The sequence below is a fragment of the Lagenorhynchus albirostris genome, chromosome 2 (genome assembly GCF_949774975.1).
Source record: "Lagenorhynchus albirostris chromosome 2, mLagAlb1.1, whole genome shotgun sequence".
Taxonomy (NCBI): Eukaryota; Metazoa; Chordata; class Mammalia; order Artiodactyla; family Delphinidae; genus Lagenorhynchus; species Lagenorhynchus albirostris.
In genome coordinates this window covers 68,956,075-68,967,689 of record NC_083096.1, presented here as the reverse complement: position 1 = coordinate 68,967,689, position 11,615 = coordinate 68,956,075, and the positions used below count along the sequence as shown (strand labels likewise).

Genomic DNA, 11,615 nt, shown 5'->3' with positions numbered 1-11,615 from the left:
GTTCACGCACATTGTAGCATGTGTCAGAATTTCATTCTTTTTTTTTTTTTTTTGACAGGAAAGTAGGATTTATTGGTGGGCGTGAGTAAGGAAGGGACAGTGCCAAGTCTCTCATGAGTGCAGGGCCCGCCATTGGTCCGGGGGCTGTGATGAGGGATGTATTTGACCCCATAGCCATCACAGGATGAGCCGCTTTTCTGCCATCATGTTTTCAAATTCGTCTGCATTAAACTTAGTAAATTCCCACTCCTTGGAGATGTGGATCTTTTGGCAGCTAGGGAACTTGAACTTGGCCCTACGTAGGGCCTCAATCACATGATCCTTGTTCTGCAGCTTGGTGCAGAGGGACATTGTGACTTGGCCAGTGTGAACCCTGGCCACTGTGCCCTGGAGCTTTCCAAAGGCACTGCGCATACCTGTCTGGAGTCTAGATTGGGGACACCATGCCGGTCATGAAGGTCCACTGGAAAGGGCTGTCTCCAAGGTCCCTGAGGGCAACCCGTACAGGCAACAGGCTGCGTACACTACTGAGGAGGCTGCTATTTTCAGCCATTGCACACTGGGCCCCCAAGGGGCAGAAAGCAGAATTTCATTCTTCGATTTGGCTGCACTGGGTCTTAGTTGTGGCATGCAGGATCATTTTTTAGTTGCGGCCCGCCGGCTCTTAGTTGCAGCACGCGGGATCTAGGGATCGAACCCGGGCCCCCTGCATTGGGAGCACGGAGTCCTAACCACTGGACAACTAGGGAAGTCCCTCATTCCTTTTCAAAGCCAAATGATATTCCATTGTATGTATTATACATATTACAATTTGTTTATCCATTCATCTGTTGATGGACATCTGAGTTGTTTCCACCTTTGGGCTCTTGTGAGTAATACTGCTTAAAACTTTTCTAATGGAAAATTCCAAACATATACAAAAGTAGACCAAAAGAATGGGATAAACCCCCATGTATAATAATTATTAACTCATAGCCAATCTTCTTTTTTTTTTAATTTTTAATTTTTTGGTCATGCCACAGGGCATGTGGGATCTTGGCTCCCCGACCAGGGATCAAACCCGTGCCCCCTGCTTTGGAAGCGCAGAGCCTTAACCACTGGGCCGCTAAGGAACTCCCTTCACAGGCATTCTTGTTTTATCTGTATCCATACCTAATTCTCTGTCCCATACTATTTTGAAGAATATCTCAAATATCGTAAATGCCACTCTTGTTTCCATTTTACAGATGGAAAGGCACAGAGAGGTTATCTTACCAAGATTACAGAGCTCCTAAGTGATGGAGTGGGATTTAAACTCAGGCAGCGTGATGGCTGAGCCCATACTTGTGTCTTTGCTACACCTGTGTGTGTGTTTGCGTACACACAAACACACACACATCAGGTCAAATTTGGGCAAGCTGGAGAAGTGCATTTGGAAAAGTTTGCCTCTTCCTACATTTTTTCCCACTCTTGGATGCTGCCTGGAATTTAAAACAGATAGGCATGACTTTGAAGCCTTAGTTCTTAGTTGCAGCTGGAGTCAGCGATCCCCAACCTCCAGAGTTGTTGTGAGGATTAAATGAGATAAAGTCAGTGAAAGTGCCAGGCGCCTCCTAGCATGTGGCAGGAGAGCATTATATGTGCTTTCCCCTCCCCTCCTTGGGGGGCCAGGCCCGCCTTCTCTCCACAGAAGCAAATGTCAAGAAAACATGCTCTATCAGAGTATGACTCTCAGAGGTCAATGTGCAATCCCTCTGGGGGATTTGCGTTGTGAAATAAAGGATTTTATCCTTTGGCTTTGTGGTGTGGGCTGTGGGTGAGTGCAGAACAGAGGTGTTGCAATTCCTTCTTGCCCCTGAAATCATGTATGTGTGTGTATGCATGTGCATGTACGTGCACAAGTGTGTAAGACTGGCCTGTAGATAAGTTCAGGCTTCATTCTCTGCCCAGAGCATTACATTACTTTCTTTTCTATAAAGAATTGTGTCCTGAACAAGCAACTACTTGTTCTATCTCCTTTTTCTATCTCCTTTCCCTCTTGGCTAAAACAGGAGGAAAAGCCCTTTGTTGGGACCCTTGTCATTTTCTGGTCCAAGGACACAAAGCCACAGGATGGAGGTCTGAGCTCAGATAGGTCTTGGCAAGTCCTGTTCATCCCCTTTGGAATTTCTGTGGCCGGTCCCCTGGAGTTAATTTGGGAAGGGACTGCAGAGCTCAGTGGACAGTTGAGCAGGACTCACTGGCTGACCACAGAGAAGTCTCAGGTAACCTCAAGATGCATCTGCCGGGGAGGCTTGGGAGGTGGGGCACTGCAGCCTCAGGTACATTAAGCGATGGTTAGCAAGTGTGACTGGCTGTTTCCTCTGCCTGGAATGCCCTTTGCTGATCATGCCCATGGAAGTAATATAAGCCTTCAATGTCAAGCTCACATCCTGCCGCCTCCATGAAGTTTTCCCTGCGTCACACCCTACCACCCACTACCACCCATCCCTGCCATACAGAGTGATTTCTCGCACTCTGAACCCTTATGACATCACCTGTGTACCTACTTTTGCTGCTTTGTGTCTGTACTATCTGAATACCCGTCTTAGCTCTTTGATAGATCAGAGTGAGTTCCTCGAGAACAGGAATCGTTCCATCTATTCTTTCCACTGTTCAGAGCTCTTCACAGGGCACACAATTACCAATAAATATCTGTTGAATAAATGATGTATTTCATGACAATGGCATATAGTAGGCACTCAGCAAATGCATACTGAATGCAATAACATCATCTCCCACGGCTGGGAAATGCAAGAGACTTTTTACACTACCCTTGATGTTTAGGTGGAAACCAGTTACACACAACCCTTTGAGTTCTAAAATCTGTCCAAACTTCCACGGAAATAACCGTAAAGACTGCCTTGAGGTAGGGTATGAGATGGTCTCAAGGTCTTTCAAGTATTCTAATATTTCAAAATGTGTCATTTTTTTTGTCTGTTTAATATCCCAACTAGTCTCCAGAAGAACTTGAAGTGTCACAAAGTAGAGCGCATGTGTGATGATTTAAGATCATCCGAATTAGAACACCTGGTTAATCAGAACTTTTCTGCTCGTCAGCAGAATGGTCACTGATACTTGCAGCAGTGACCCTGTAGTCAAGAAACCCAAATACCTTGTTTAAAGATACAATATCTTCAGAAACATGCTTTTAAAAAACCACTTAAACCATTTAAAAATATACAATGCAGCGGCATTAAGCACATTTATATTGTTGTACAACCATCGCCACTCTCCATCTCCAGAACCTTTTCATCATTCCAAACAGAAACTCAATACCCACTAAACTATAACTCCCCATCCTCCCCTCCCCTCAGTCCCTGGTAATCTCTATTGTACTTTCTGTCTCCATGAATTTGCCTATTCTAGGCACCCCCTATAATGGAATTATACACTACTTGTCCTTTCGTGACTGGCTCACTTAGTGTTTTGTACTCAGGTTCACCCATGTTGTAGCATGCCTCAGAATCTCATTCTTTTTAAGGCTGAATAATATTCCATTGTATGTATACACCACATTTTGTTTATCCCTTCATCTTTGATGGACATTTGAGCTGTTTTCACCATTTGGCTATTGTGAATAACGCTGCTATGAACACAGGTGTACAAATATCTGTTCAGAAATATGTCTTTTTTAAAATCATAGACTTATTCTCACTGGTAAACCCTAGATCCATGGTAACTTCCCACTAACCAGAAAATTTGAGTAATCAGAATACCCCATTCCACCATTAGGTTTGCTAAGGACCTTTCTTGGAATATTGGGTGGATGGACACTAGACAGTGATAGGGACGGAGGCCTCTGTCTCAGGAATGGACACGGCGCCACCAGGAGGCAGGTGACTGGGCACAGTACACATTAGTAATGTGCCCAGCACATCCATCCCACCCCAGCCCCACCTCAACCCTGTCACTGCTCTAGATCTTAGAACGGGCTGCTTTTCCAAAAAGGTATGGACTTGAGGCACGTTTGTTCTGAGTTAAGCTTGGCTGCAGTTAAAGTGTTATCATGTCTGTGGAGCTCAAATTACAGAGGCTGCCTTTGGCCAGTAAATGGCACAGCCCGCTGCTCAGAGAGGTGGAAAATTCTGAGGCCCCTCCAGCACTGTTTCAGGAAAAATGCTCTGAGTGGTGTGGAGAGGGGCCAGCTGGTGATGTCAAGGGATTTATAAAAGAGATTACAAGACCTTTTAAGGGAATGAGGCAGTTGCTAATGATGGAAAACTGCTAAAGCTGGATCTGGATAAGGTCTGAACATTTAATTTGCTACTTATCCTGAAATGCTTGTAATTTGTAAAAAACATATTGTGCCACTCCCTTTGTGTGTACTTTAAAAGACAACATCAGAGTGTGGAGGGAAGAACCTGTTATGCTAATCAAAGTCTGGGGTAACTGAAACTGAGATCTCACACATAAAGCCCCAAGTGGGCGATCCAGGACCTGGGAAGAAGAATTAAATGCCCAAACGCACCTGGGTGCACTGCACATCTGTATTTTTCTTTCTTTCTTTCTTCCTTATTTTTTTTAAGCACGCTAGTGGGGGGTCTGGAGGAAGCTTTATTTTTTAAGCAGCTACTAAGTTGCTTACAAGCTTTACACCTCCAAAGAGAGATCTGAAAATAAAATATTTACTTATATTGCATTTCCAACTGTTTCCATAGTCTTTTTACAACCCTTGCGTCATCTTATCTTAAGAATGCGGCTTTTATAAAGAGGAACCGAGATCATTTACAATGACAGGGTAGATTTAGTCGAGCAGACAATCTCCAACTTTAACAGCTGAGCTTACTTGGTGTTTTAAATAGATAACTAACGAAAAGTCGGCCCAGATTTAGGAATAGAGTTCTAAGTTTGGAAGGGTAAAAGTGAAGGTCCTAAAATCAATTTCCAGTGGAGCAGCTAAACTAAATTCTCTTTGCCACTAAAACAAACCAATGAACAAACAAATAAACCAAACAAAACTAATGGCCCACATAAATAATACTCAAATTGTCAGCCAATGAGAAGGCCTAAAGCTAAAGTGGAAGAGAAGCAAGAATTAGAAACTAGCATCTGCAAGTGAGCGGGGTGGAGGTACTTTGGAACCCACGATCCTGAGGCATAATTGGTTGCAGCTTTATCTGTGTCCCTCATCCTTTATTTGTGGGTATAGGAGAATGGCGCAAGGACTATCTGGTCAACTCTCCACACACTCTTATATTATGGAAAATCCAATCATTTGCTTTAAGTGCCATTTTTCAATTGTAGCTTAAATAAAAGGGTCAGGAAACATATGTTGTTTTCTTTTCTTTTCTTCTTTTTGGTTGGGGGGAGGAGGGTAATCTTGCTGAATTAGCACCCCGGGTCATATCCCAGTTCAAACATTTCCCACAGAGTGCGGTCATCTCAGCCACGTGTCAATGCCTCCTCTGCTACCTCCAGATTTGCTGGCAGTCTTATCACCCCTGTGCTCCAGTAGGGACTCCATCCTGCAAGCTTATCTCCTCACTGTTCCCTGAAGACACTTTGCAGACTAATGTCTCTTCACACCCTGCTTCCATGTCTTCTGCTCTCCTCCTGCTCTGCCCTTTATTAACTACTTTCCCTTTTTCAAGCCAGACTCAAGTCTCTCCTCCTCTTCCTCTTCCTCCTCCTTCTTCTTTTCCAATCGGGATGCCTTTCCTTCCTTCTTTCCTTCCTTCCTTCCTCCCTCCCTCCCTCCCTCTCTCCCTTTCTCCCTCTCTCCCTCCTTCTCTCTCTCTTTCACTCTTTCTCTCTTGCTTTCTTTCCTTCCTTCCTTCATTGAAATAGAGATGGGGCAGCTTCAAGATGGCGGAAGAGTAAGACGTGGAGATCACCTTCCTCCCCACAGATACACCAGAAATACATCTACACGTGGAACAACTCCTACAGAACACCTATTGAACGCTTGTAGAAGCCCTCAGACCTCCCAAAAGGTGCGCGAGGAGAGGGGATTCAGAGCGCCGCTTAAAGGACCTCCAGAGAAGGGCGCGAGCCGCTGCTAACAGCACTGACGGCAGAGACGGCATGAGACACTAAGGCTGCTGCTGCCGCCACCAGGAAGCCTGTGTGCGACCACAGGTCACTACCCACACCTCCCTTCCGGGGAGCCTGTGCAGCCCGCCACTGCCAGAATCCCGGGATCCAGGGACAACTTACCCGGGAGAACGCAGGTCGCGCCTAAAAACGGTGCAACGTCATGCCGGCCTCTGCCGCCGCAGGCCCCGCCCCGCACTCCGTACGCCTCCCTCCCCCCGGCCTGAGTGAGCCAGAGCCCCCGAATCAGCGGCTCCTTTAACCCCGTCCTGTCTGAGCAAAGAACAGACTCCCTCAGGCGATCTACACGCGGAGGCGGGGCCAAATCCAAAGCTGAGCCGCTGGGAGCTGTGCGAACAAAGAAGAGAAAGGGAAATGTCTCCCAGCAGCCTCAGGAGCAGCGGATTAAAGCTCCACAATCAACTTGATGTACCCTGCATTGGTGGAATACATGAATAGACAACAAATCATCCCAAATTGAGGAGGTGGACTTTGGTAGCAAAGATATATTATTTTTTCCCTTTTTTCTCTTCTTGTGAGTGTGTATGTGTATGCTTCTCTGTGTGATTTTGTCTGTATAGCTTTGCTTTCACCATTTGTCCTAGGGGTCTGTCCCTACATATTTTTTTTGTTTTTTTTTTACTTTTTAAAATTTTTTTCGTAATAATTATTTTTTATCTTAATAACTTTTTAATTTTACTTTATTTTATTTTATCCTCTTTCTTTCTTTCCATTTTTTCTCCCTTTTATTCTGAGCCGTGTGGATGAAAGGCTCTTGGTGCAGCAGCCAGGAGTCAGTGCTGTGCCTCTGAGGTGGGAGAGCCAACTTCAGGACACTGGTCCACAAGAGACCTCCCAGGTCCACATAATATCAAACAGCGAAAATCTCCCAGAGATCTCCATCTCAACACCAACACCCAGCTTCACTCAACGACCAGCAAGCTACAGTGCTGGACACCCTATGCCAAACAACTAGCAAGACAGGAACACAGCCCCATCCATTAGCAGAGAGGCTGCCTAAAATCATAATAAGGCCACAGACACCCCAAAACACACCACCAGATGTGGACCTGCCCACCAGAAAGACAAGATCAGGCCTCATCCACCAGAACACAGGCACTACTCCCCTCCACCAGGAAGCCTACACAACCCACTGAACCAGCCTTAGCCACTGGGGAGAGAAACGAAAAACAACGGGAACTACGAACCTGCAGCCAGTGAAAAGGAGACACCAAACACAGTAAGATAAGCAAAATGAGAAGACAGAAAAACACACAACACATGAAGGAGCAAGATAAAAACCCACCAGACCTAACAAATGAAGAGGAAATAGGCAGTCTACCTGAAAAAGAATTCAGAATAATGATAGTAAAGATGATCCAAAATCTTGGAAATAGAATAGAGAAAATGCAAGAAACATTTAACAAGGACCTAGAAGAACTAAAGATGAAACAAGCAACAATGAACAACACAATAAATGAAATTAAAATTTCTCTACAAGGGATCAATAGCAGAATAACTGAGGCAGAAGAACGGATAAGTGACCTGGAAGATAAAATAGTGGAAATAACTACTGAAGAGCAGAATAAAGAAAAAAGAATGAAAAGAACTGAGAACAGTCTCAGATACCTCTGGGACAACATTAAATGCACCAACATTCGAATTATAGGGGTCCCAGAAGAAGAAGAGCAAAAGAAAGGGACTGAGAAAATATTTGAAGAGATTATAGGTGAAAACTTCCCTAATATGGGAAAGGAAATAGTTAATCAAGTCCAGGAAGCACAGACAGTCCCATACAGGATAAATCCAAGGAGAAACACGCCAAGACACATATTAATCAAACTATCAAAAATTAAATACAAAGAAAACATATTAAAAGCAGCAAGGGGAAGACAACAAATAACACACAAGGGAATCCCCATAAGGTTAACAGCTGATCTTTCAGCAGAAACTCTGCAAGCCAGAAGGGAGTGGCAGGACATATTTAAAGTGATGAAGGAGAAAAACCTACAACCAAGATTACTCTACCCAGCAAGGATCTCATTCAGATTTGATGGAGAAATTAAAACCTTTACAGACAAGCAAAAGCTGAGAGAGATCACCACCACCAAAGCAGCTTTACAACAACTGCTAAAGGAACTTCTCTAGGCAAGAAACACAAGAGAAGGAAAAGACCTACAATAACGAACTCAAAACAATTAAGAAAATGGAAATAGGAACATACATATGGATAATTACCTTAGATGTAAATGGACTAAATGCTCCCATCAAAAGACACAGATTGGCTGAACGGATTCAAAAACAAAACCCATATATTTGCTGTCTACAAGAGACCCACTTCAGACCTAGAGACACATACAGACTGAAAGTTAAGGGGATGGAAAAAGATATTTCATGCAAATGGAAACCAAAAGAAAGCTGGAGTAGCAATGCTCATATCAGACAAAATAGACTTTAAAATAAAGACTATTACAAAGGAAAAAGAAGGACACTACATAATGATCAAGGGATCTATTCAAGAAGAAGATATAACAATTGTAAATATTTATGCACCCAACATAGGAGCACCTCAATACATAAGGCAAATACTAACAGCCATAAAAGGGGAAATCGACAGTAACACAATCATAGTAGGGGACTTTAACACCCCACTTTCACCAATGGACAGATCATCCAAAGTGACAATAAATAAGGAAACACAAGCTTTAAATGATACATTAAACAAGATGGACTTAATTGATATTTATAGGACATCCATCCAAAAAACCCAGAATAAACTTTCTTCTCAGGTGCTCATGGAACACTCTCCAGTATAGGTCATATCTTGGGTCACCAATCAAGCCTTGGTAAATTGAAGAAAATTGAAGTCATGTCAAGTATATTTTCCGACCACAATGCTATGAGACTACATATCAATTACAGGAAAAGATCTGTAAAAAATACAAACATATGGAGGCTAAACAATACACTACTTAATAACCAAGTGATCACTGAGGAAATCAAAAATTTCCTAAAAACAAATGACAATGGAGCCACGACAACTCAAAACCTATGGGATGCAACAAAAGCAGTTCTAAGAGGGAAGTTTATAGGAATACAACCCTACCTTAAGAAACAGGAAACATCTCAAATAAACAACGTAACCTTGCATCTAAAGCAATTAGAGAAAGAACAAACCCCCCCCCAAAGTTAGCAGAAGGAAAGAAATCATAAAGATCAGATCAGAAATAAATGAAAAAGAAATGAAGGAAATGATAGCAAAGATCAATAAAACTAAAACCTGGTTCTTTGAGAAGATAAACAAAATTGTTAAACCATTAGCCAGACTCATCAAGAAAAAACGGAAGACTCAAATCAACAGAATTAGAAATGATAAAGGAGAAGTAACAACTGACACTGCAGAAACACAAAGGATCATGAGAGATTACCACAAGCAACTCTATGCCAATAAAATGGACAACCTGGAAGAAATAGACAAATTCTTAGAAAAGCACAACCTGCTGAAACTGAACGAGGAAGAAATAGAAAATATGAACAGACCAATCACAGGCACTGAAATTGAAACTGCGATTAAAAATCTTCCAACAAACAAAAGTCCAGGACCAGATGGCTTCACAGGAGAATTCTATCAAACATTTAGAGAAGAGCTAACACTGATACTTCTCAAACTCTTCCAAAATATAACAGAGGGAGGAACACTCCCAAACTCATTCTACAAGGCCACCATCACCCTGATACCAAAACCAGACAAAGATGTCACAAAGAAAGAAAACTACAGGCCAATTTCACTGATGAACATAGTTGCAAAAGTCCTCAGCAAAATACTAGCAAACAGAATCCGACAGCACATTAAAAGGATCATACACCATGATCAAGTGGGGTTATTCCAGGAATGCAAGGATTCTTCAATATACGCAAATCAATCAACGTGATACACTATCTTAACAAATTGAAGGAGAAACAGCGTATGATCATCTCAATCAACACAGAGAAAGCTTTCGACAAAATTCAACACCCATTTATGATAAAAACCCTGCAGAAAGTAGGCATAGAGGGAACTTTCCTCAACATAATAAAGGCCATATATGACAAACCCACAGCCAACATGGTCCTCAATGGCGAAAAACTGAAACCATTTCCATTAAGATCAGGAACAAGACAAGGTTGCCCACTATCACCACTATTATTCAACAACTTTTGGAAGTTTTAGCCACAGCAATCAGAGAAGAAAAAGAAATAAAAAGAATCCAAATCAGAAAAGAAGAAGTAAAACTGTCACTGTCTGCAGATGACATGATACTATACATAGAGAATCCTAAAGATTCTACCAGAAAACTACTAGAGCTTATCAATGAATTTGGTAAAGTAGCAGGATAAAAAAAAAAATGCAGAGAAATGTCTTGCATTCCTATACACTACTGATGAAAAATCTGAAAGTGAAATTAAGAAAACACTCCCATTTACCATTGCAACAAAAAGAATAAAATATCAAGGTATAAACCTACCTAAGGAGACAAAAGACCTGTATGCAGAAAATTATAAGACACTGATGAAAGAAATTAAAGATGATACAAATAGATGGAGAGATATACCATGTTCTTAGATTGGAAGAATCAACATTGTGAAAATGACTCTACTATCCAAAGCAATCTACAGATTTAATGCAATCCCTATCAAACTACCACTGGCATTTTTCACATAACTAGAACAAAAAATTTCACAATTTGTATGGAAACACAAAAGACCCCGAATAGCCAAAGCAATCTTGAGAAAGAAAAATGGAGCTGGAGGATTCAGGCTCCCTGACTTCAGAGTACACTACAAAGCTACAGTAATCAAGACAGTATGCTACTGGCACAAAACCAGAAATATAGATAAATGGAACAGGATAGAAAGCCCGGAGATAAACCCACACACATATGGTCACCTTATCTTTGATAAAGGAGGCAGGAATGTACAGTGGAGAAAGGACAGCCTCTTCAATAAGTGGTGCTGGGAAAACTGGACAAGTACATGTAAAAGTATGAGATTAGAACACTCCCTAACACCATACACAAAAATAAGCTCAAAATGGATTAAAGACCTAAATGTAAGGCCAGACACTATCAAACTCTTAGAGGAAAACATAGGCAGAACACTCCATGAGATAAATCACAGCAAGATACTTTTTGACACACCTCCTAGAGAAATGGAAATAAAAACAAAAAGGAACAAATGGTACCTAATGAAACTTAAAAGGTTTTGCACATGGGAGAAAATATTTGCAAGTGAAGCAACTGACAAAGGATTAATCTCCAAAATTTACAAGCAGCACATGCAGCTTAATATCAAAAAAACAAAAAATCCAATCCAAAAATGGACAGAAGACCTAAATAGACATTCCTCCAAAGAAGATATACAGATTGCCAACAAACACATGAAAGAATGCTCAACATCATTAATCATTAGAGAAATGCAAATCAAAACTACAATGAGATATCATCTCACACCGGTCAGAATGGCCATCATGAAAAAATCTAGAAATAATAAATGCTGGAGAGGGTGTGGAGAAAAAGGAACAC

The 11,615-nt window shown here is 41.9% G+C and overlaps 1 non-coding gene across 1 annotated transcript; it reads right to left on the bottom strand.

Moving 5' to 3' along the window:
* Nucleotides 1-471: 471 nt before the first annotated feature.
* On the bottom strand, nucleotides 472-611 carry LOC132516563 (small nucleolar RNA SNORA70). Its single transcript, XR_009539389.1, has one exon. It is a non-coding gene; the product is annotated as a small nucleolar RNA SNORA70 (small nucleolar RNA).
* Between the last annotated feature and the right edge of the window lie 11,004 nt (nucleotides 612-11,615).